This window comes from Pelodiscus sinensis, chromosome 9 (assembly GCF_052426305.1).
Source record: "Pelodiscus sinensis isolate ZL-2025 chromosome 9, ASM5242630v1, whole genome shotgun sequence".
Lineage (NCBI taxonomy): Eukaryota > Metazoa > Chordata > Testudines > Trionychidae > Pelodiscus > Pelodiscus sinensis.
The window spans coordinates 18,418,896-18,442,752 of NC_143060.1; the positions used below are offsets into that span (position 1 = coordinate 18,418,896).

General features: G+C 43.8%; 1 protein-coding gene across 3 annotated transcripts in view; it reads right to left on the reverse strand.

The window, feature by feature from the left end:
- KANK4 (KN motif and ankyrin repeat domains 4) overlaps window positions 1-23,541 on the reverse strand; it is a 111,481-nt gene extending 87,940 nt beyond the window's left edge. The window contains exons 1-2 of one of the 3 annotated variants that reach the window (XM_075936143.2): window positions 23,399-23,536; window positions 22,940-23,006 (exon numbers count right to left, since the gene is read on the reverse strand). The gene's annotated coding sequence lies outside the window, so the exon portion shown is untranslated. Of the gene's footprint in view, window positions 1-22,939 lie in introns of all 3 variants that reach the window. The other 2 variants (XM_075936144.2, XM_089780452.1) reach the window with 2 other exon arrangements.
- Window positions 23,542-23,857: the final 316 nt, after the last annotated feature.

The following is a 23,857-nucleotide window of genomic DNA, read 5'->3' on the forward strand; positions in this document are numbered from 1 at the left end:
GCAGGAGGCGAAGGGGGGCGCGAAGGGGGGTGCAAAGGGGGGCGGGGTGGTTACGTAAACAACTAGGCCACATCCCCGGGCCATGTACGTTACCGCCCCGCCCCCTTGCCCTCCCGCCGTGGTGCTTGGCTGACTTCTGCACCGCTCAGCTGGGCCGCTGCGGGGGAGCAAGTGGCACAAGTGGCTGTTTGGGCCCCGTGCTCCCCATGCTGTACAGAGGTCTGGATGGGGACCATGGCACCCAAACAGCCGCTTGCACCGCTTGCTCTCCCGCGGCAGCCCGGCTGAGCGGCGTAGAAGTCAGCCAAGCACCATGGCGGGAGGCGAAGGACATGACTCAGGCAATAGCGCCGCCCAGAGGGAACAGTCAGGGAGGCAACAGCGCCGCCCACAGGGTACAGCCAGCATTTCAGCGTTAGAGTCACAGACATTGGGCTACTATGTATCTGGTTATCTGTACATACATCTCTCAGTCATGATGAACATGGATACTGTATGTTACAAGTTTTCAGTAGTGACCTCACATGCTACCCTTCATGGCTCAATGCTGTGAAAACAGAATAGTGTATTAGAGGTAGTGAATGTGTCAGGCCTGAGACAGGAGTTGCTTGTAAAAAGCAGTGAATCCTTTGCCAATTGGCATTAAGGGCTCTGTGTCACAACCTTCTTCTTGTCTGAGATGACAGTGTAGGAACTGATCTATTCTCACATATGCATTGCTTAAATTAAGCGCTTTCTTTTACCAGACAGATTAATCTCAACTATAATGCTTTGCTAATGTTTGGGGGTAGGAGCTTTCAGGGAGCACCAGGGAGAGACTATTGCATTTAAATCTATTGATTAGGTCTCAGGAATGGGCAAGGGTCCAGTGATTGTCTAAACTTCACTGGACCCAAATCTCCAATTCTGTTGAGAACCTAACAGGAAGTTTCTACCACTCATGATATTGGACCCATTATTATGATGGAGAAATGCCTTGGGATTTTCTAAAACCTTTTCACAAAGTTGTTCAGTTGTAGAAACGTTTTTATTAATTTTTTTAAATTCACCTGGCACTGCTATAATTCCTAATTAGTGAGGGTCCCAAGCTACAAAGTTTGGGGCTATTCGTGTCCATAGTAGATAACTGGATACATTACAAGAGTGCTTTACAAATGTGATGTCTGTACACATGTACATAGTTAGGTGCCAGTAGATGGTACTCAAGAATATGGAACATAGTTCCTGCCTTTAATAGGTTTTAATTTGATCCCATTTTTATTTTATAAATTCAGATGTTGCTTGGTCAGATTTTGTTCCATATTACTGGATTATTAACAGACAGGAGAGTAATTTGCCTGAAATGTTGTAAGCAGCCATGCAATAGTGGACTTGGCTTTTCATTTGAATTCCAACACATTATGGAAAACTACACTTCCTTTCGTAGCAGGGAATCTCAGGGGCCATGTGTTACATTGAACTGTGTTTTGACTTTTTATTATGAAAGAAAACATGCATTCAGTCAGTGAGAAGGAGAGAGCACACACAACACTTATTAAGACCATTTACATAAGGTGACCCTTTCTCCAGTGTTATATGTAGTCTTCAGAGGCAACCTAAGGAAAAACATTCATTTGGATCCAATGGAGGATCCATTTTATATCTGGCATAGATTTCTCAGTGTACACATGCAATGTTACAATATTTTTCATTGATCTACCTTTTGTGAGTGTAATTATATCTATATAACCTTCTTGTGTGTAAAAGATGCATATGTAATAATAGGAAGTTCATATAGCACATCCAACTGTGTTTTCCCAATGTTAAAAGAGAAACAAGAATTCTGAGGCTACCCCATGAGGTACCCAAGCTGTAGATTTCAATCTTAAAAACAAATAAACTCTGTGGGGTACAACAGAGGCACATTTCAAAATCTCACAGTTTGTTACTGAGATATGCATCCTAAGTAGCCCGGCCCTAGTTCTGAAGTTTGCTTTCTTGAAACTAAAACAAAAAGAAGTTTGTTCCATTGCTCATTATGGTAGTTTTGAAGCTTGGGTAACTGTAATGATTTCATAGGTCATTTCCTTTTTTCCTGAAGTCTCCTTTTTTAAAAAACTGTTCTAACTAAAGGTTTGTAAATAATGATTTTAAGTGGCTAACAAGCTAAAATTTTGGATGAATTTTCAGAAAGATATAATGGGCCTAGTTAGAGTTGCCAGTTTTGATTAGACATATTTCTGGGGGTTTCATCATATGACATAAACTTTAATTAAAGATTAATCTTTAACTCCTTGGAGATTCTAGGATAATCCTGAAGAGCTGGCAACCATTGGCATTGTGTAACTTCTTTGACTTCTTTAGGCCAAGCATGGCTGAAGCAAGCATTATCGGGACTGTTTCTACACTGGTGCGATCTTGTACAAAAGCGGCTGCTTATGAGTAAAAACTTGCTGCCTGTCTACACTGGCCACGTGTTCTTGCGCAAGTAAACTGACATTCTAATGTATGAAATCAGGGCTTCTTGTGCCAGAACTCTGACAAGGCCGCTCAGGAATAAGCCCTTTTGCGCAACTGTTCTTGAGCAAGAGGCCAGTGTAGACAGGCAACATGAATTTCTTGTGCAAGAAAGCCCTATGGTTAAAATAGCCATCAGAGCTTTCTCGTGCAAGAGAGCATCTACACTAGCATGGATGCTCTTGCACAAAAGCACATCTCTTGTGCAAAAGCACATGCCAGTGTAGAATCTCTCTTTTGGAAGAGTTTTTACACATGAAATCTTCCGCAAGAGTTCTTGCGCAAGAAGCTGCCAGTGCAGACGTAGCCTATAGTCTTATGCTCGCTGACATACTCTCCAGAAAACCCCCCCACAATGAATGGTCCTACAGAACCTTAGAGACTAACAAAAAATGGAGATTGTACCATGAGCTTTCAAGGGCACAACCCACTTCTTCAGATGAATAGAGCAAGGGGTCCAGAGGCACAAATAAATATCAGAAAAAGAGGGGAGGGAAATGGGGGAAAAAAAACTTGTCAATTAGAGTCTCCGTGTTAAACGAGGCTAATAGAGTGGGCTGTAAGTGCCTTATACTTAGCTTTTGATTTCATTTGGGTGGTGAATATAACAGCCCATCTAGTTCATGTCTATGGTTACAAGTAAAAGGTTCGGAAATGTGGCTAGTCCCAGGGAGGTGCAGAAACAGGCAAACTATTACTAAATATCTTTTAAACTTTTATTAGAATACTTCTAATTATAGTTTTTCTTAATTAGTCTCTTACATGCGTGGCCGCCAAATAACTATTAGTAGGAGCAATAAGCAAAGTGCAATACAGTGAAGAAAATTCTTTGAGCTTTCTCTAAATCCCAATAGTTGTTAACAAGGGACTAGGGATTATTAACAGTTACATTTACATCAGTGTTACTTATAAGACTAATCATTTATCTAAAACTTTTAACACTACTACTTAACAATGCCTCTAAACAATTTCAGATAACAATACTTACATTTAACAGACACACAAGGTACAATAACAACATATTCGGTATTCGTTATGTTTGGTATACGTTACGCTCTACAGGAACTCGTTTGGTTCGGTGAGCGGGAGGTGGCCCTCGGGTGATCAGTCCTCGGACCTGGCTCATATTCCGCCATCCAATATTTATTCGGGATTCCTCAATTTGATATAGGAGGGGTAGCTGTTTTATAGAGAGAGCTTTTGCGCACTTTTTGTGATAGGCTAGCAGACCCTGTTTGTTAAGTGACAGGAGTAAGGAGGTGAGATGGTTTCCTGTTTTTCCCTTTCTGCCTTATCGGGCATGGCACAGTCAGCACAACCAGCACGAACTTTAGATGAACTTTTCAGGTCTGGTTTTGGTTCCTGTTCATCGCTGATCTTTAAGTTACATAGTGTGAGGGTTTTCATCAAGGTGAAGTTGAACTTTTGCTTGGATGGCAATACGTGTGAGAGGTCTACATTGGCAGGATGCTTTTCCAGAAAAGCACTTTTTCCGGAAAAGCGTCCGTGGCCAATGTAGACGCGCTTTTCCAGAAAAAAGCCCCGATCGTCATTTTCACGATCGGGGCTTTTTTGCGGAAAAGACTACTGTGCTGTCTACACTGCCCTTTTCCGGAATAGTTTTTCCGGAAAAGGACTTTTGCCCAAACGGTAGCAGCATAGTTTTTCCGGAAAAACATTGACAATTTTACAGTAGATCGTCATTGCTTTTCCAGAAAAGCAAGCAGCCAGTGTAGACAGCTGGCAAGTTATTCCGGTAAAACAGCTGCTTTTCCGGAATAAGTGGCCCTGTGTAGACACAGCCATGATGTTTAGCTTGTACTTAATCATTTTGCTTACTACCTGGGCTGTCTTACCTACCTCGCACATTGTTCGCACATTCCAGGTGCCTATTCTGGAAATTTTTCTTGCTGAAAGAAGGGGAATTGGCAGTTCAGTATCCTTTCAGGTTTGGCTGCCCTGAGTCATAATCCCTCTTTGAGGCTGGCTTGCCATTCAGGTTGAAATTGTTGATGTTTTTATAGCATATGTTTGTTTTTACAGGATGGGGTTGCTAGCCCCATGCCCAACCCTCCTTAGTCGCCTTTTAATTACATGCTTGGAAGGGTACAGAGGTCTTATTCATACTTCCCTATAGGGTCCCGGGAACCTCACGGGGTGAATGGTCACTTATTTGGCCAATATTTAAAGCCAGTTCTGTTTAGAAATTTGTGTTCAATATTATCAATTTGTGCCAATGGTCATGGACCCTCCTTGATAGAAGGTATCTGCTCAGCCCTCAAAAGTCAAATTGATTTAGTAAATGTAAACAGCTCTGGGATTACAAGTGCATTTTACAACCAACATTTCCTGCTCTGAGGCCCCTCTCTTCTGAGATGGGGGTGGGGAGGTTAATGAAAGCACATATTGTCTGTGTACAAGTTGCACAATGTCCACAAAACTCTCAAAATGTTTTTTGACAATGCAGGAAATTCTATAGATTTATATGCCTAATGCTGATATAACCCAGGGCTGACCAAAGATTTAAAATGGATCAATTCTTCTACAATATATGCAACCCAACAAGAAGTAAAGGTTGCAGAACTCTTTCCTGCAGAGGATAATAATCTGTAATGGAGACTCCCTCCAGGACTCTACAAATCCCACCCCCCTGGAAGTTGTGCTTTTCAGCCACTGCATATGGTTTTTTCTGGCTATATCCATTGAGGTTTTTAGTTTCCTAGGGCAGCTATTTTCACAGCATATGGCTACAAATCTTACAGTGGCAGGAGTAGTTTAATCTCTCACGTCTGAGTGTTTCTGAATGGTAATGTATAATAGTACTGCGCCTTATTCTCTGCTCTTGTACTGCAAGGGAGCCAAGCTTAGGAGGCTGCTAGACACATCACCATTATGTGCATTGTTAAGCCTCAATATATACTTAATTAGGAATCATTTCATTTTTGAAAAACACAGAAAAACTGCTTTCTTATATCTCAGTGCTCCCATTGCTGCAGACGCAGGGTGGGCAGTCACATGGCAGCGGTTCGCCAGGTTAGCCCAAGGTGGCTGTCACTGCTATATTTATCTGCGTCACTGCAGCTCCCGGCAATGGCAGCTCTTGCTGGCCAATGGGAGTGTCAGGAAGTGGTGCGGCCCACAACACTGCTTCCTGACACTCCCATTGGCCGGTATTGGTGATCTGCAGACAATGGGAGCTGCCATCGCCCATACCAGTAGAGGCATAGGTAAAAATATTGGTGGGGGCCAGAGCCTCAATGGCCAGCAGCAGCTTCTGTGTATTAGTAGCAGTGAACTGCATTTTAAAAGGACATGCTAAAGTTGGTGAGAGGGGCCCTAAGATCAGCTTCCCTTCCCCTTGCACATGTGCTTAGGAGAAGAGCTATTAATTAGCTGCTGAGAGACAGTGGGGACTAGACTGCCTATGGGAAGGCAAGGTTTCCCATATGGGTATATAGTTACTTAGTTTTTACCACTGGTCTACACTAAGGGAGAAAGTCAAATAGCATAGCTGCAATTGATGTACCATAGGTCAAATTTCTGTGGCATCCCCATTATGGGAGGTCAATGGGAGAAACTCTCTCTTTGACTTCCCTTACTCTTCACAACCCAGTGGAGTACTGGAGTTGAGGGGGATTTAGTGGGTCTTACTTAGACCTTCTAGATCAAACCCTAGGATATTGATCTCCACAGTGTCGATTTCCCAGTAGGTGGAAACAAGCCCTACAAGAAAACAAAAGCAGGCAGTGTAGTCCTCTTAGTTTGACTATACAGTATTTAAAAGGCACAACTAAAAATAAAATTGCAGGTGAGATTTTCCCCATATCCACTTTCAATAAGCCTTACTAAAGAGGTTTAGTAGATAGCCCAGTACAGAATCCCAGTCTGAGCCCCTAATGTTACAATATGTGACCTGGTTTGAAGTTACATTAAAAAATGATAAGGATCCCAGGGAATGATCCCCGACTTTTCTTTTTAGATTATAATTGAGCTACAGAAATCCAAATAATAGCTATTCTTATCTCATCAGCCACCCTGAGCTATGATGAAGCAGTTTGAATGTGCATATGGGGATGGTTCTGGATACCCCATTTATGCTGTATCTAAAGCTTTAGCTAGTTCGTTTCCATGCCCTATAGATTCCCACCCATTCAAACTACTGTCTTGTTTACATAATCTTTTTCCTCCCCATCCTTGCATTTACTCAACAACTACCTAAAAGGGCCAGATCTTCAACTTAAATTGAGATAAATTGAGATAATTTTATTGACTGCAGTGGAGCTTTTTCCTAAGGAGGTGGCTTAAAAATTATAAATATTGAGACATCCAGCAATAGTAACTGATGCTCCATGAAATCTAATCTTCAGTAAAAGTATCAATATCTATGTTCATTTTTGCTGGGCAGATATTAAAAAGAAAGTTTAAAATAATTCAACCAGAATGTTGTCTTACTGCTTTGACCTTCTCTTTAGGAGATGGAAGGACTAACTTATGAAAGAAAGATGAAAAGAATTAAATAGGTTGGCTTGGTCAAAATAATGCTAAAAATAACAATCTGCAACTAATTTGGAAGGGGACGAATTATTTAGGACTGGAGGAGAGCTATAAATAATCACATGATATTACACATAGAAAATGTAAGATACATGGAGATCTATTAGCCTACAGAATAAATTCATCGAGGGAGGAAAGAGAAGTCAGATCACTTGAGAGTATTTAAACCTAGACATTGAGGGAAGGGGAGAAGAGGAGGGTGCTGAACTGTAGGGAACAATCTTGCTTTAAAAGTATGCATATGCCATAAATTGGGTATTTTCTGTCTAACTTACTCATCTCCTTGATCACTTTTGAGGAACTGAGAATCTGGATAGACATGATTTTTCTTGTGATCATTTCTTGCAAGGGACATGACATTACTGCTATTGATCCAGATATTTATTTCAATTAACAAAATAAAACAAGGAACCCTTTGATGGGGTGCACTTGCCCTGCACTGGTACTTCAAGGGTTACTTCTACTGTCTGGGCTGAAGAGGCCTTGCCTACAATTTACTGGGAGATTGGTGCTGTGGTGATCGATACCTGCAGGGATCGATTTAAAGGGTGTATTATACACCCTCTAAGTCGACCACTGGCTATGCTCTCATCAACTCCAGTACTCCACTGGAACAAGAAGTGTAAGGGGAGTCAAAGGGAGGATTTATCCAGTCGACCCCTGGCAACTCAATCTAAGTTATGTTGACACCAGCTACTCACGTAGCTGCAGTTGCATAGCCTAGTTCAACATTGCCACCTAGTGCAGACCTGCCCTAAGTATAAAGAGGAGCAGTATGGCTTATTCATGGCTGGCTGCTGAAGAGGGAGGGTGCATGCTGTTAGCTCTAGCCCAGGAACCGTGAAAGCCAAGGATGCTGAGACTCAGAGGATGCCCAAGGAATGGCAGAACTGCACAGATGGAGGAGTCCAGAGACTCTGGAACCCCTGGGACTACTGCACCAGGGACAGGGAAGGAAGCAGATCCTAAGGAGTAGTTTATTGTGCCAAGTGCAGTAAATGCATTGAGAGAATTCCCCGCTGACCCAGTGATGGGCATACCTGCTATTGACAGGATCCTGCCCCACTGGACCCAGCCACTATCCACCCTAGCGTGGTAGTCCATTCCCCTGACAGGCCACTAGAGCACACATCCCTATGGAAGGGACAGTTATACCAACTCTGGCCTTTGGGTCACCCAGCACAGACCTCCTGACTTTGGCTGCTAGGCCACACTGCCTTGCTAAGCCAGGCAGCCACACCAACTGTGACCTCTAGGCTATACTCTTTGGCCAAACTCAGTAGTCGCAGCCCTGTGGGAATGGACCATTGTCCTGATTTTTGCTATTGAGCTACACAAACTTGGGAGAAACAGTGGACTGTGTGGCACCCCTCCCTCCCTCCTCCCAACCAGCCCTCAGAGCCACTTGGAGCATGCCACAAGGCACTCCGGTAGTTATTTAAAGGGCCAAAGGCTCCAGCTGCTGCCACCACTGCTTCATCACTAGTGACAGCAGCCGGGAACCCTGGGCCCACTGTGAATTGCTCCCTTTGCACCCTCTCCCCCCATCAGTGGGTCTGGACAAACCCCTAAATGTGTAGATATATATATACAATTGTATACACTGTTAGTGTTTGCAAAAGTATCCTGTACTATTACTACTCTCCTGTGCAATTGTGTGACCCAACTACTGCATTTTATCTTAAGGCCCTGAGCTTGCAAATCCATGCACATGCTTAACTTTAACCATAAGAGTAGCCCCACTGTAGGCATTGGCCCTACTCACATGCTTAACTAAAGCTAAACTTTAAACACATAAGTGTTTGCAGGACTGGGATCTAAGATGTTTGGGGCCAGGACTGCTTTACTGTATATCTGTAGAATGCCTAGCACAAAGCGGCCCTGACCTGATTGGCTCTAAGTGATTTTGTAAGACAAATAATTAAAGGTCTAAATCAATCATAACATTTAGCAGTTTCATAAAACTTTTTATATCAATACATTTCTTCACCTCACTGTTACCTGCATAATCGAAGTAAGGATTTTTTATTCAGAGTAACACAAGTTGAATTCCCCATTGATAAATGCAGAGTTTACTCTGTCCCCATCTAGTTAATAAACCACTAGTTTTAGCTAATGTGGCTGTAAACCATCAGCCACACGTCCTTCATTTTAATTTCTTTGCTTTTCAAAGATTTGATCAAAGCCCCGGAGTTGCTATTCATCAATTCCGTGGGAGTAGGAAACGGGCTGTGTTTCAGGCTAACAGCTTCTGCTTTTCTAGCTCCGTATCTTTTCCTTTGATGTGTCAAAACATCATGCTGTTGATATAAAAGCTGGAAAACATTACCAACTTTTCACAGGAGCTTTCTTTAAATGTTTTTAAAAACCCTATGAAATCTATTGCAGACACAGAAACTGGCATCAAACATACTCTTTGCCTGCTCAACAAAGGTGCCGGGGTGCCACATCTCTCTTTGACTATAGCGCAAATACTAGATACTTAGCACCCATGGTCACAGGTTTCTCTCATGTGCATGGGGCCAGAATAAGGTGGACAGGCCACCCCGCAAGTGCAGCAAGTTAGTGCTGTAAAGCATCGCTGAACTAGGCTCCAAGAGCTGTTACCTTGTGGAGGTGACTTACACAGAGCAATGGGAGAGCTTTCTCCCAGTGCTCATGCTGTGGCCACACTTTGGCTGTGTCTAGACTGGCAAGTTTTTCCGCAAAAGTGACTGCTTTTGCGGAAAAACTTGCCAGCTGTCTACACTGGCCACTTGAATTTGCGCAAGAACACTGATGATCTAATATAAGATTGTCATGCTCTTGCGCAAATATTATGATGCTCCCGCTCAGGGATAAGCCCTCTTGTGCAAATGTATTTGCACAAGAGGGCCAGTGTAGACAGGGGAGGATTGTTTTGTGCAAAAAACCCCAATGGTGAAAATGGCGATCGGGGCTTTCTTGCGCAACACCGCATCTAGATTGGCACGGATGCTTTTCCGCAAAAAGTGCTTTTGCGCAAAAGCATCCGTGCCGATCTAGACACTCTTTTCCGCAAATGCTTTTAATGGAAAAACTTTTTCGTTAAAAGCATTTGAGGAAAATCATGCCAGTCTAGATGTAGCCTTTAGGTTTTATGCACTGCCACGACTGTGCTTTAACATTTAAGTGTAGACAAAGTCTTTGTCACACTGCTCACTTTCAATAAACTGCAATAACCTCTATTAGATTCTAACGAGGTGGAGCATGCATTGCTTCAGCTCTCAAAAAGCAGCCTTTCCTTATCCCTTTTCCAGGTGGAGGCAGCCAGGAAAGGGAAGGTTTGTTTTACCCAAAAGAATTATTTTAACTCTTCTTGTATAAATAGTGCATCGTGGAGTATCGTATCCATGCCAAACATAAACCCAGCTGGAGCAAAGGGATTAATTCCTCGGAAGTGTATTTTAAACTTTTAAACCCAATGTAAGTTGCAAACACATGCAGAATTCTGAGCTGTCTCCATGATTACGCCACTGTACCTCTGCCATAGAGTAGTTTCTCCGCTGTCTTCCTTAACACAAGGAAATTCTTCTGTTGGTCACTTACATTGGCAGCACAAAGCAGACTTACTGGGACCCAGATTACTGAACAACCAAGAAATGGTACTGCTTTATCACCACCCACCTGGGCTGGATTTGATTTTGTTGCTTTATATGAAGTGTTAACGTGGGGTTAAAAGTTTGTGTTTTTTAACTGTTATGAACTTAGTGCCAGATCTTCAATGTGACGTAGGTGCCTAAATCTCACTGGATGTCAATGAGGGTATGTCTACACTACCCTCCTAGTTCGAACTAGGAGGGTAATGTAGGCATACCGCACTTGCAAATAAAGCCCGGGATTTGAATTTCCCGGGCTTCATTTGCATAAGCGGGGCTCCGCCATTTTTAAATCCCCGCTCGTTCGAACCCTGTGCCGCGCGGCTACACGCGGCACGAACTAGGTAGTTCGAACTAGGCTTCCTAGTTCAAACTACCGTTACTCCTTATTCCACAAGGAGTAACGGTAGTTCGAACTAGGAAGCCTAGTTCGAACTATCTAGTTCGTGCCGCGTGTAACCGCGCGGCTCAGGGTTCGAACGAGCAGGGATTTAAAAATGGTGGAGCCCCGCTTATGCAAATGAAGCCCGGGAAATTCAAATCCCGGGCTTCATTTGCAAGTGCGGTATGCCTACATTACCCCGCTAGTTCGAACTAGCGGGGTAGTGTAGACATACTCTGAGAGATAGGCACTTTCCATGTATGCGTTGTCTGCATCTTTAAATACCTTTGTAAATCTGGCCCTTGCTTCTTCAATTTAAAGGCATATGTACGCAGGATTCCTCAGGCTCATGCCGAAATGCAGACTTCACTCTCATTATATTTATGTGTAAAGCAAATTTGTGCAATAGTTCTGTTATCATTCCTACAATATGCAGTGCTATTACAGGCAGTCCCCGGGTTACGTACAAGATAGGGACTGTAGGTTTGTTCTTAAGTTGAATTTGTATGTAAGTTGGAACTGGTACATATTGTAGGGGAAACTCTAGCCAAACATTTCTCTAGAGCTCAGTTTTATTCTCCCACACCTCACTTCCCTCAGTCCTTTATTCTCAAGCTGAGGTGTCTGCTGAGAAAAGCCGCTCCGCGTCTCCCTGGTCTGCTGGGGAGGGGCCGCTAGCTTTGCGTCTCCCTGGTCTGCTGGGGGGAAGCAGCTAGTGCGGGGTTGCCTCGCCCTGTTTGTAAGTAGGTATCCGATGTAAGTCGGATCCATGTAACCCAGGGACTGCCTGTACTGTAACTCCATTCAAGGATATTGGACTATAATAATTTACTCATAACAAATTACCTAAATCTAGATTTTTTTTCTTTTTTTGCTAGAAGAACAGGTAATCACCAAGGCCGTGTCCAGACTCAGGGTTTTTTTTTTAAAAAAGTAGCCTTTTTTCGAAAAAACTTCACCTGCGTCTAGACTGCAGCCGTGTTCTTTCTAAATTAAATTTTCTTTCGACGGCGGTAAACCTCATTTCACGAGGAAGAACGCCTTTTTTCGAAAGTGCTCTTTCGCAAAAAGGCGTTCTTGAATGCCAACAGGGCTTTTTAGAAAGAGAGCATCCAGACTCACTCGCTGCTTTCTTTTGAAAAAGCGGCTTGCTTTTTCGAAAGTACTGCTTGCAGTCTAGACGCTCTTTTTCGAAAGAGGCTTTTTCGAAAGATACTTTCGAAAAAGCCTCTCTCGAAAGAGGCTTGCAGTCTAGACATAGCCCAAGTGATCCCCTGTTCATTCTTGCTGGGCCACTTGGCATTTGCTGCTGTTGGAAGACAGGATAGTGGGCTAGATAGACATTTGGTGTCCATCCAGGCCATTTTAATATTCTTTGGTTCTTATGAAATCTTGCAAAAAGCTTTTTAAACTTAAATTGATGTACCAACTCTACACAATTTGACAATAATAGGATGTTAATAATTGTAAATGTAAGGATTTCAGCTATTTAAATCTGAAATGTCATGGTGGTGTAATTGTAGGGGTCCTGCCCCAAAAAGGAGCTGTGAGGGGGGTCACCAGGTTATGGTGGGGGATTCGTGGTACTGCTGCACTTACTTATGTATTGCTACTGGTGGAGGCACTGCCTTCAAGGCAGGTATTGTACGCATGGCACAGGAAGGCTCTGCCTCCCCAAATTGCTGCATGAGTCCCCACCCATGCTCTGCCTCCAGGCCCCCTCCTGCCTGCTGTTTCATACCAGAGGCTGGAGCAGGTAGCCTAGAAGCCGCATCACCAATACAGGGCTAGCCCTACACATACGCAGAATAGGTGACTATGTAGGGCACCTGAAAATTTGGGGCACCACCAGGACAGCAAGTAAGAGTAGGTTAGCTCCTGCGTGCTGACCCACTCTTACCTGCTGTCCTGGTGGTGCCCTGAATTATGGTAAATTATAGGGGGAGGTAGTTACCTAGTTACAGCTGCTGCTGGTATAACTGCCCTGGGTGGATTTGAACCTGGGACCTCTGGAGCTTCCTGTAGGAGCCTCTACCACTTGTGCTAAAAAGCCATTTGGCTCTCAGCCCAGGTTGTAGAGGTCTCTTATTCTTATCTGTTGCTGTGGTCTAAGTGTCACTGCATGGGACAATGAACCACACTAGGGCTATGTCTACATTGCAGGCTTCTTGTGCAAGGGGTGGAGTGGATCTGAGGCCATATTGTCTAATGCTCTGGGGCCAAGGGAGGGGACATCCATGCTTTCTGGCTACAGGCGTCTTGCCTGAGGAGAGGATTGGGCTGGGCCTGCTCCACAGAGCTAGGGCTGGGTGGCCAGCACATGCAGGGCGCTGAGCTGCTCTCCGTGGGCTGTGTGCAGGATCGGGGAGCCCCTTCCCCAGCATCCCGCTGTGCCCAGCCAGGCTGGAGCCAGCCCTGGGCAGCTCTGGCAAACCAGAGCCTGCAGGCAAAGGGCTGAGCCAGGAAGAGAAGAGACTCTGCCCCTCCCCCCTCCGCTGCCCTGCCAGCGAGTGTGCTAGGGGCACAGGGGTGTGGGGAACAGGTGGGAGGGTGAAGGAGGATGCTGGGACAGGGGTTGCACTGAGGGGCATGCGGCGATGCAGGGGATCAGGCTGCAGGGGATCATGGGACTGCAGGGAGTGAGGCTGGAGCAGAGGGAAGATGTGAGGGGGATACAATTTTACTTTGCAGAAGCTGCACTTTCCTTTACTCCACACTTTTTTGCCTCTGTCCTCAACTAGCTATTTGGCTGCATTCTCACCCTCTCACCTTTTCTGTGTCACTCCCCCAATCCCCTCCTGCCCCCAAACTCCTTCTTGTACCCCCACCCCACATCCCCTCCTGCCACCAAAATCCCTTCCAGGCCCTGTCTTGCATCCCTAGCCTACTTGCTGGCAGTCCTGTCCTGCACATTGAATCTCTCATTTTTGTTCCCACTCCAAAGCCTAAGGGTGTTCACAAAATGCACTAACTGTGGAACCCCAGAAAAGTAAATCTGGCCTATGAGAAGCTCTGAACCTCACCCCATGGGGGCTGGAATGCCAGAAGAGTAAGGTGTCTCAATTGGGGGCCACATCAGTGAAGGCTGGGGGTTTCTGGAGGAGGTTTTTATGCATCTTACTCAGGGCCGGCCCACAACATTTTGGCACCTGAGGCGGGGAGCTCAAATGATGGTGCCATGCCCCCTTGCTTGGGCCAAAACTTTGAAAGGTCTCAACTCTGCCTTCCTCCTGTTTTGTGCCCTCCTTCCTCCAGCACAGCACTCCCCCATCTCTGTGCATCTACAGCAGAGAGAATACATATACATCAGCAGCAGACACAATTTTCTACACTCTAGGTTCTAGTGGTGCCCCCCCTCAGTCTGGCACCTCAGACGGCCACCTGAATTTACCTCATGGTAAGGCCAACCCTGTTCTCACTTGTGTAGTTCCCAACTGATTTTTCTGTGGGGCAGTGACCCCCAACCCAAAAATGGTTCCCTATCGCTGCCATTAATAAAGACAACATTGAAACCTTTTGTGTTGACACAGTATTTTACTTTATTTAAAATGAAGTTTGATAAACTAACATGAGAAAGTTAAAACACTTAATCTGTTTAATAATTTAAATTAAACCATTCTCCCTAGCTGCAGCACTAGCAAAATGGCTCAGGAGTAATTATGTAATTAACAGTGAGTTTCCATTAGCAGCTGGTAGTCCACAGAAAAGTTTTCATTGACTCAGGTGGTCCACAGGCTGTGCAGTGGAGAGAGCACCTCCCCCTTCCCGGGAGAGTGGCACAGTCCAGGGCAGGAGGGTTTTAAATCTTGGCATAACACTGCGGAAAGGTTGCTGATCCCTGCCCTATAAGAATGGGTGCTTATTTGGAGTTGAAACTATGAACTTGAATCCACAAGGAAACCCCTTATTAGGGCTGGGTTGATCTGTGGTAAGCTTAGTAGCATGTGTCAGGGCTCTTCACCACTCTGGCACGCCAAGTGCAGACGATTAGAACCTACAAAGACCTTAAATACCTTTGCCTCTAGGTTCTGCTTCTAAAAACTCCCAAAATCACAGATACCCTGGCTCTGAGAAAAAAACAAAAGCTGCCACCATCAAGTGATTTACCCTAAGAAACCAGGGGGATCACTTGAATTCCTCCTTCAGACAAGCTGTTGTCTCTGGTAGCTAACTTCCCGGTCTCAGGCAGGCAAATACACACACAGTCCCCCTGTTACTTTCCAGGACACAAAAATCAAATCATCACCTTAAAAAGTGTTACAGAACAACTAGGAAAGAACAAACCAAAACACAAAGAACCATAGTCCTTTGGGCAGTAACTTAAACGGTGAATGGGCGAAGGAAGGCTTGGCTTAATACAGAGAAGTTTAAACCAAACAATCCAAAATAAAGAAAAATACCCTGATCGTGACTAGATGCACATTTTCCCCCTTTATTTATTCATGATCCCTTCCTGATTCAGTCCACTCTCATGCCCGGAATTCCTTGGAGGCATGGTAGTCCTGCCTGGGTTTAAAAAATCGTGTCTCTCTCAACTCCTGGTTTAACTCTCCCACAGAGAAAACTGTCACAGGTATATATTTACAATTTAAACGTCAGCACTGAATCCTACTGGTTCTTCTGGCTCCCTGCCAACAACACCACTAGCTACCTGAGTTTAACCTTTTAGAAGGCAAGCACTCCTCCTATCCATCACAGCATGCAAATAGGTTCTTTTATTGTTTTTACAATAAGAATGCTTTTATCCAGCACTCAGTATACTGGAAAGCTCAATTAACCAGCATTTCTGATATCTCCCAATACAAATCTTCAGTTTAGTAACCAGGACTACTATAGTGCCCTGTACATCATGCAATTCTGCACTCTACTTTCATGCAAAAGAGACAGAAGTAAGCAAGCTGAAATAAAGGATTTATTCATAAAAAGCAGCTTCCTGGTTGTGTCATAGGGTTAATACAGATTAGCCCAATCTTCTACATCAAAAATTGATGTTGAAAATGATGATCCTGAGGCACTGCAAGATCCAGAAGTGACTTCTGACTCATCAAATACAGATTAAATTAAGTTCAATAGTTTTAGTGTTAAGAGCATTAGAGATGTGAAGGACTAGTCGACTATCCGATAAGCAAATGCTTCAAAAACCAACCACTATGTAGTGCAGTACAACTACTATATTGGTACGTACTTGTATACTGTTTTATACTTTATTCGTTTTATTGTATTCTAGTTCTTTGGATTTGCTTTAGTAAAGTGTAACTCTTGGTTAACCAGAATGTTGAATTAACCAGTATCCCCAGAACCCCAACATGGCACTAATAATAATAATAATAATAGCACTACTTTTAATTTAAGAATAAAATAGGCTTGCAAAGAAAGTGCTGTATGGCAATGTATAACTATTGGCAATAATTCTATTACTACAGGTTGAATCTCTGTGGTCTGGGACTCTTTGGTCTGGCAACATTTGGTCTGGAAGGATCACAGATGTTGCTGGACTAGAGAGGCCAAACACAGAGGCTGCTGGAGGATGGGAGCAGAGCCTGCTGGTGGGGCCAGTGGCGCCCATAGAGCACCAGAGCCTGCAGCCAACTAAGCTGAAAAGTTGGCGGGGGCGCCAGAGCCCAGAAGTGTGTGTGGTGAAGGGCAGCAAAGCTCAAAGCTGGCAGGACTGGGGAACTAGTAGGTCTGTCGGCGTCAGCAGGGTCAGTGGCTGCTAAGCCCGTAAGGCCAGGAGGGGCTACAGAGCTCACAGCTGTGGGCAACAGTGGCAGATATCCAGGGAGAGGAGATCAGCAGAGAGGCTGCAGCACCCTCCCCCCCCACCTCTTCCCTAGTCCAGAAAACTCCCTCATCTGAGACCAGTCAGGTCCCAAGGAAGCTGGACCAGGGAGGTTCAACCTGTAGTCTCTGAAGAGACAGCAAGCAAGTAGGTCTGGTTTGGCAGATTTTCTCTGCTGGGAATAACACAGTGAAGTCATAGAACTATGCAGCTTGGAGAGATACTTGTCAAATGTTTTTGCATACATGAAAGGTTAAAGCCTGGGGAGCTGGAAGCCTGAGAATGTACTAGCCTGGCTGTACTAGAGGGTGCACAGGTGTAGCTGTCTTTAACTGTGACAATACTAACCCTATCCCCTCTTAGTTGAAACATGGTATGACCAGCAAAGAGCAACATTACACAGTCGGATGAAAAGTAATACTAGCAAATGACATTACAAGGGGAACATCAAGGAAGTAAAATGTAATTATTTTAAAAGACCGTCACTAATGTAGCAACTCTTTTGAAAAATGCCATGAATCTTTAAAAAGCATGTATAGTTGGGCTTTAGTTTCCTTTATCGAAAAGATAGCACAGGAACTCCAATATGAAACTGGAACATTGTTTTGTAACTAACAAAAGGAAAGAGACCACCTACTGAAACACCACTTGAATTTTTCTTTCAACCCTTCCATTTAAGTACTAAGTAGGTCCAAAGATAAATTATGAGATCACAGGGCTTACCACTGTGCACTGTTCAAACCTGTTATAAACCAATTTCATCTGATTATACTTTATTGAATATTTTTAGAATTGTCTTTCTTTCCAAATAAGCCACACATGTAGTAACAAGACATCTGCATCTGTGTTCAATAGGCATTTAACTTGATGTGCATACCTGTTGCACAAATCTCAAAAAATTCTGAGCATCAAAGGAGATGTCTTAGCTCCATTGGATAAAAAAATAAATCTTGAGAAAAATGTTGACATTTTGGACAATATTAAATTACGCACCCTCTTGGTATATGCATTTAATGTATCTGTTTCATATTTAGTAAGAATATTTACTATAGCAATTTCTCCTTCATATGGTATATGACATCTCTCTGTGTATAAATCCTGTCAATGAAAAGGAGCTGTAAAAAACTGAAGACCTTATATGGAGTAAATAAAGAGCAATTTACAGAGCCAGATGAATCTGTGAGATATGGAAGCTATCTTAAGAATAACCGCCCCCCCATAATTCATATCAAGTGAAGTCACAAGTGAAATATTGAGGCTTTCATCATAAATGGAATGATTCCATGTTCCACAGATGTTCACTTTGTCTTATGTCTGTGTGACAGGAGATTTAAAATAATGTTTCATTCTTTTCTATTAAAATATGATAGTTCTGTCACTTCAGGTTGAGTAGAGCTATTTGTGTGAATCGAGAACATATCTTGCTGAATCATAGGGGACCTTCTCTAATCTGTTTTGCCTTGTTCCCAGAAAGTAAAAACATATATTCCCTATCTCCTCATTAGTTTGATATTTGGTCAAAGATTTTTCTTTAACAATGGAAAGATACGATTAACCTGGGAAGGAAAGTTTGCTTTACATGGAAACTAAAATGTGGTTGGTTGAAACAGCTTTCTGAGGCTACGGCTACATGACCTTTTTTTGCGGAAGAAGATATGCAAATAGCATGCTTATTTGCATATTTTCTGATTCTTTTTGCGGAAGAGGTTTTGCAGATAAAAAGTCCCATGTAGATGGGGCCATTTGTCAGAAAAAAAAACCCTTTTGCACAAGATCCTCTAAATCTCAATTTTAGATGCATTGGCTTTAAACCCTCATCAAATATGAGGCTTTATCTACACACAGAAATTTGCTGCTATGGGTATGCCAGTAGAGATGTACTAGGCAAATCTCCCTAGTGAAGACACTGTTCATTGTGGCAGAAACACTTCCCTAAACAAAAACAAGCTATGCTGCAAAAGGACTTTCCATCTCTATAACTGTATCTACAGTAGGGCTTCTGTCACCATAGCTAAGTAGGTTAGGGGCAGGGCTGGATTAAGGGGGGGGACTAGCCGGGCAGGTGTTAAGGGCACCAACCTATGGGGGGGGGCGCCTGATGGCAGCTGTAAGGGGCGCAACGCGCCCAGCCGTGCGACGCCTCTTAGACCTGCCATCAGGTGCCGCATGCCTGATTACAGCTGTAAGGTGCGCAGCACGCCAGAGGGCGGGGCCGCGCATGTACTGTGCACCCGGGGTGGAGCTGCACATGCGTTGTGCGCCTGCTGCCAGGGGCGCATGAATGGATCGAGCCGGCCCTGGTTAGGGGTGTGATTTTTTCCCCCACTATGAAAAGTATGCCAGTAAAATTTTCTACTGCTGTTGGGAATAATTCTTGGACACACTGGCTGAGTCTAGACTGGCAAGTTTTTCCGCAAAAGTAGACGCTTTTGCAGAAAATCTTGCCAGCTGTCTACACTGGTTGCTTTGAATTTGCGCAAGAAAACTGACGATCTAATGTAAGATTGTCAGTGTTCTTCTGCAAATACAATGACTCTCCCATTCGGGAAAAAGCCCTCTTGCGCAAATGCTTTTGCACAAGAGGGCCAGTGTAGACAACTGAGAACAGTTTTGCGCAAAAAAGCCCCGATGGCGAAAATGGTGATCGGGGCTTTCTTGCGCAAAACCGCGTCTAGATTGGCACGGACGCTTTTCCGCAAAAAGTGCTTTTGTGCAAAAGCATCCGTGCCAATCTAGATGCTCTTTTCCACAAATGCTTTTAGCGGAAAAACTTTTCCGTTAAAAGCATTTGCGGAAAATCATGCCAGTCTAGACGTAGCCATTGGGTGCAGGTGAAAACAAGCAGAGGATTTATTGGTTCACACAGCTGGTGGAGTACTCATCAGGGTTTAACCCGGTGAGCACCAACTTAATCAAAACATACATTAGATTATATAGGTCGCAGATGGATGGAGGAGAAGTGATTTAATAGGTCTAGCAGCGGAAGTGAAATATGCACATAAGCCAATGGTCTACAACAGTTACACAGTATTTCTGCCCATTGCCAATTAAACATGTTATCACTAATACAGGTAGTTATTCCTAACAAGCTAAATAAGCCAACATAAACAAAGGCATGTTGATGGTCATTTTGTTGGCTGGAAATATAATGCGTCTCCTATGGGGGTGGTATTGCCTTGGGATCTTTGGGATCCAAGCTTATTTTCTAGGAACAAAGCAGACAATAAAAAACAATCCCGCGCAGTTGTTTGGTACATGCCTTATCAAAGTGAGGCCCTTTTGGAATGTGGTTGCCAGGGGAACCAGGGTCACAGTAACTGCTGTACTGTATGCTTCTCAGGCTTCGCCTGATACTTTCAGATTTTAGTTTGTCAGTTCTCAGCAAGATACCATGGGCTGCCTCAATTTACCCTACAACTGCCATGATTCCAGATAAGTAAAATGGTTTCAATGCAATTATTTTAATATGGTTAGTAAATTGGGTTGAGTTCTGACACTCATACCAGCCAGGGATAATGCATGGGTTAATCAAAGATGATCAAATCCCATTGAGCTACATGCAGCCATTACTCTGCTGGTCATCCTACTTGCATGGCATAGTATACAAATAGCATGTGACAGGAGACATGCCTGGATTTACATTAGATGTAATTTACACCTTAAGTAATTTGTGATGACTGTTTAATTTTGTAATTAAAATTAATTATATTCTCTTAAATTGAGATACCTACCCTACACTGAAAAGTGCCAAATGCACTATTTATACTTTAGGTATCAAGTATCAAAATGCAGAAAGGAATTATACTTAGGGATGTTAAAATGTATTTGTTTTGGTAAACGTGTGACCGCTGTTTGGTGTAGCAGCAATAAATAGTGTAAATAATTCAATATTTCCCCCATTCAAGAACTGACCAAACCTAGGTGTAATTAATTTGAGGTTAGCGTCATAATGAACTATTTATATGGGGTGGAGAAAGGAGTATTGTGGTACCTTACAAATTAACAGATTTATTAGGGCATAAGTTTTTGTGGGTAAAACCCACTTCATCAGATGAATAGGAGTAGGGATGTGAAAGACTACTCGTCTATCCAATAAGCAAATGCTTATTGGATAATTGAGTTGACTAGTTGCTTCCCCCCCTTGCTACCTCTATCAGAAAGAGGCAGTCAGGGGAAGTGAGAGGAGGGGGTACTTCAAAGTAGCAGCGCTGCTGGGGCCAGAACCTGGGATCCACGCAGTGCTGCCACTTTGAAACACTGCATGCAGCTGCAGTGTCCCCAGGCTGCACACGGTGTTTCAATGTGGCAGCGCTGCGTGGAGCCCAGGATCAGCTAGGGACTCCCTGCTGACCCTGGGCTCCATGTGGAGCTCCCGCTTTGAAATGTCGCAAAGAACCTGACGCTGGGCTCCACACAGCATTTCAAAGTGGCAGCGCCGCACAGAGCTTGGGGTCAGCGGGGGAGTCCCCAGCTGATTCTGGGCTCCTTGCGGTGCTGCCGCTTTGAAATGACGTGGGGTTCCCTGCAGTCTTACACCCTAGGGCTGTTGCTACATTTCAAAGGCAGAGGCACCCTATCAACTAATTGGAATTTAACATCCCTAAATTGGAGTGAAAGTTACAGAAGCAGGGATATAAGGAAGAAGTTGCTTGTGTTAATAAAGCTAATCAACTGAGGATGGAAGTGGGTCATTCACAACTTTTTGTATGGAGATGTAAATATCCAGGGAGGGAAAATTGCCATTGTAATACGTTAACCAGTTGAGATCCTATTCAATCCTAAATTAATAGTGCTGAATTTACAAATGAATTCCAGTTCAACTCTCTCCCTTTGTAACAGGTTTTTTTAAATTCTATTGTAGAAGGAGGGCTACTTTCAAATCCATTACTGAATGTCCAGGGAGGGTAACGCGTTCCTCTGAAGGTTTATGTGTGTTCCATTCCTGATGTCTGATTTGTGTAAGAGACTGTCCATTGGTCCAATATCCATGACAGAAGGACAATGGTGGCACTTGATGGCATATATTGCATTAATAGATGCAGCACTTGGAGTGCCATTCATGTATCAAGACTCTCTGTAGGAATTGTGAAGAGCTTCCCCCCCCCCACACACAAAAAGGTGAATTTTTTAAAACTTTTTTGTTCATCTTGCTAATATAATCCATCCTATTTAGATGAAGATAATAGCTTTTAAATCTAATACTTGTGTATTTTAACTACTCAGATAAAAGAAACAAAAGATAATTAAAATTTTGGCAGTTAGTGTCAAAGGATGAAGTACTTATGGGTGTTTTTTTCCTTTACACAAAACAGTAATAGGACCTGATATTTGATGTACATTTTCTTTTTACTGTTTTGTCTATATTAAATTTGATGTAACTTCTAGAATTACATAACATGAAAAATATTAAACAAACTTGATCCTGGATTAAGATAATTCAAAACTAGCCCTTTAACATTTTCTAACTATAAGACCTTGAATATAACTATTTTCTACTTGATTTTTAAGTTGTTTCTTTTTTCCTGAAAAAGTGACATGCAAAAGAAAAATGGGATTGTGTCTTTTTTTTTTTTTTGCTTTGATATGACAAAGTTTTGATTTTTTTTTCCTGCTTATTTTTTTCTTGAGCCTTAAAGGGATGCCAATTCTTACTTCCTTTTTGGTAGTGGACTTCTTGGATGACTCAGATGTGCATTAGAAACTTCCTCAGATAATAACTGAATAGACTGGAGTATTAAATCGAGTTTCCCAAGTGTTTTAAATAGGTATAGACAAAACAAACCCAACATTTTAAGAAGTCTGGATAACTGTCTTGTCAACTAATAAGGTTTAATTTCCTTTGGTCATGTCTACAAGGGAGTTAAAACCAAGTCAAACTCTATAATGCAACACTTTGCTGTGTAATAATGCCTTGTGTGGACACTTGTACATTCAGCAAAGGTCCTGGAGTATAGAATTGCACTTATTCTTGCAGAGTATTGTGCTAACCCACATTCCAGGACTTTCTCCATACTACATTTTGTAATGGTGTCCACATGGGACTTTGTTGTGCTGCAAAGTGATGTAGATTCCCACCTTGTCTTGCCCTGCTTTAACTCACATATGCAATACCTTGCTATCTCTCTGATAATCACACTAGTTTCTTCATTGTCCCGGGTCTGTCCCGAAAGCTAGATTTCTAAAAGTAAAAACAAACAAAACTATTTTCAAAGAAAATCTCCACCACATTTTCAGGTCTGTTGCTGTTGACATAAGGAAGACGGAGGGGGGGAGGTACAAACCTGGAGGTACAAACATTTGCACGTCACTTTAAAAGAAAAAACAACAACTACTATTTGAATGTTGCTTTGGAAGAAGTGCGGTAATGCACGAGCCAGGGTCTGGATGAAATGCGGGGGGAAATATGAGGCCTGTATATCGGGCCTGCTTTCCACGTGCTGATTTGAGCCACGTTGTGGGCACCACCTAGCGGACGCCAGGAGGATTTTTCCTTCGCACACTCGTTATGCCTTTTCCCCCCCTCTACCACACGGCGCTTCCCGCCCAAAGGCACCCGCCTGCTCGAGTCACCTTGACTGGAGGGGGCCGCCTGCGCGCGTGCTGCTCTCCGTAAAGCCCAGCGCTGGGAGGCGAGTGCTGACGCAGGAGTCCCAGCTTCCCCTCCCCGCCCAGCTGGCTCTGGGGATAAAGCCTGAGCGCAGGGCCCAGCCCGCTACGGTACCCAACGTGCGCGCTGAGGCGGGGGCCGGCCTCGTGATTTTTTTTGGGGGGGGGGCAAGGAAGTGCGGTGGAGCTGCGCCAGAGTCGCTTAGTTCAAGCCGCTGCTTTGCAACGGTCGCCCGCCAACGAGCGGCCTGGCTGGCGGCAGTGCTCAGACTGTGGGGAACTGCCCACTGGACTAACGGGGTCTCCGCCTGCCCCCTGTACGCCAATCCTCGCTGCCTTCCTGAGAGCCGTTAACCCCCCCGACCATTTGAACCGCATCGTAGGACGCCGCAGCTCGCGCAAGACGCTGATTGGATGATCTGC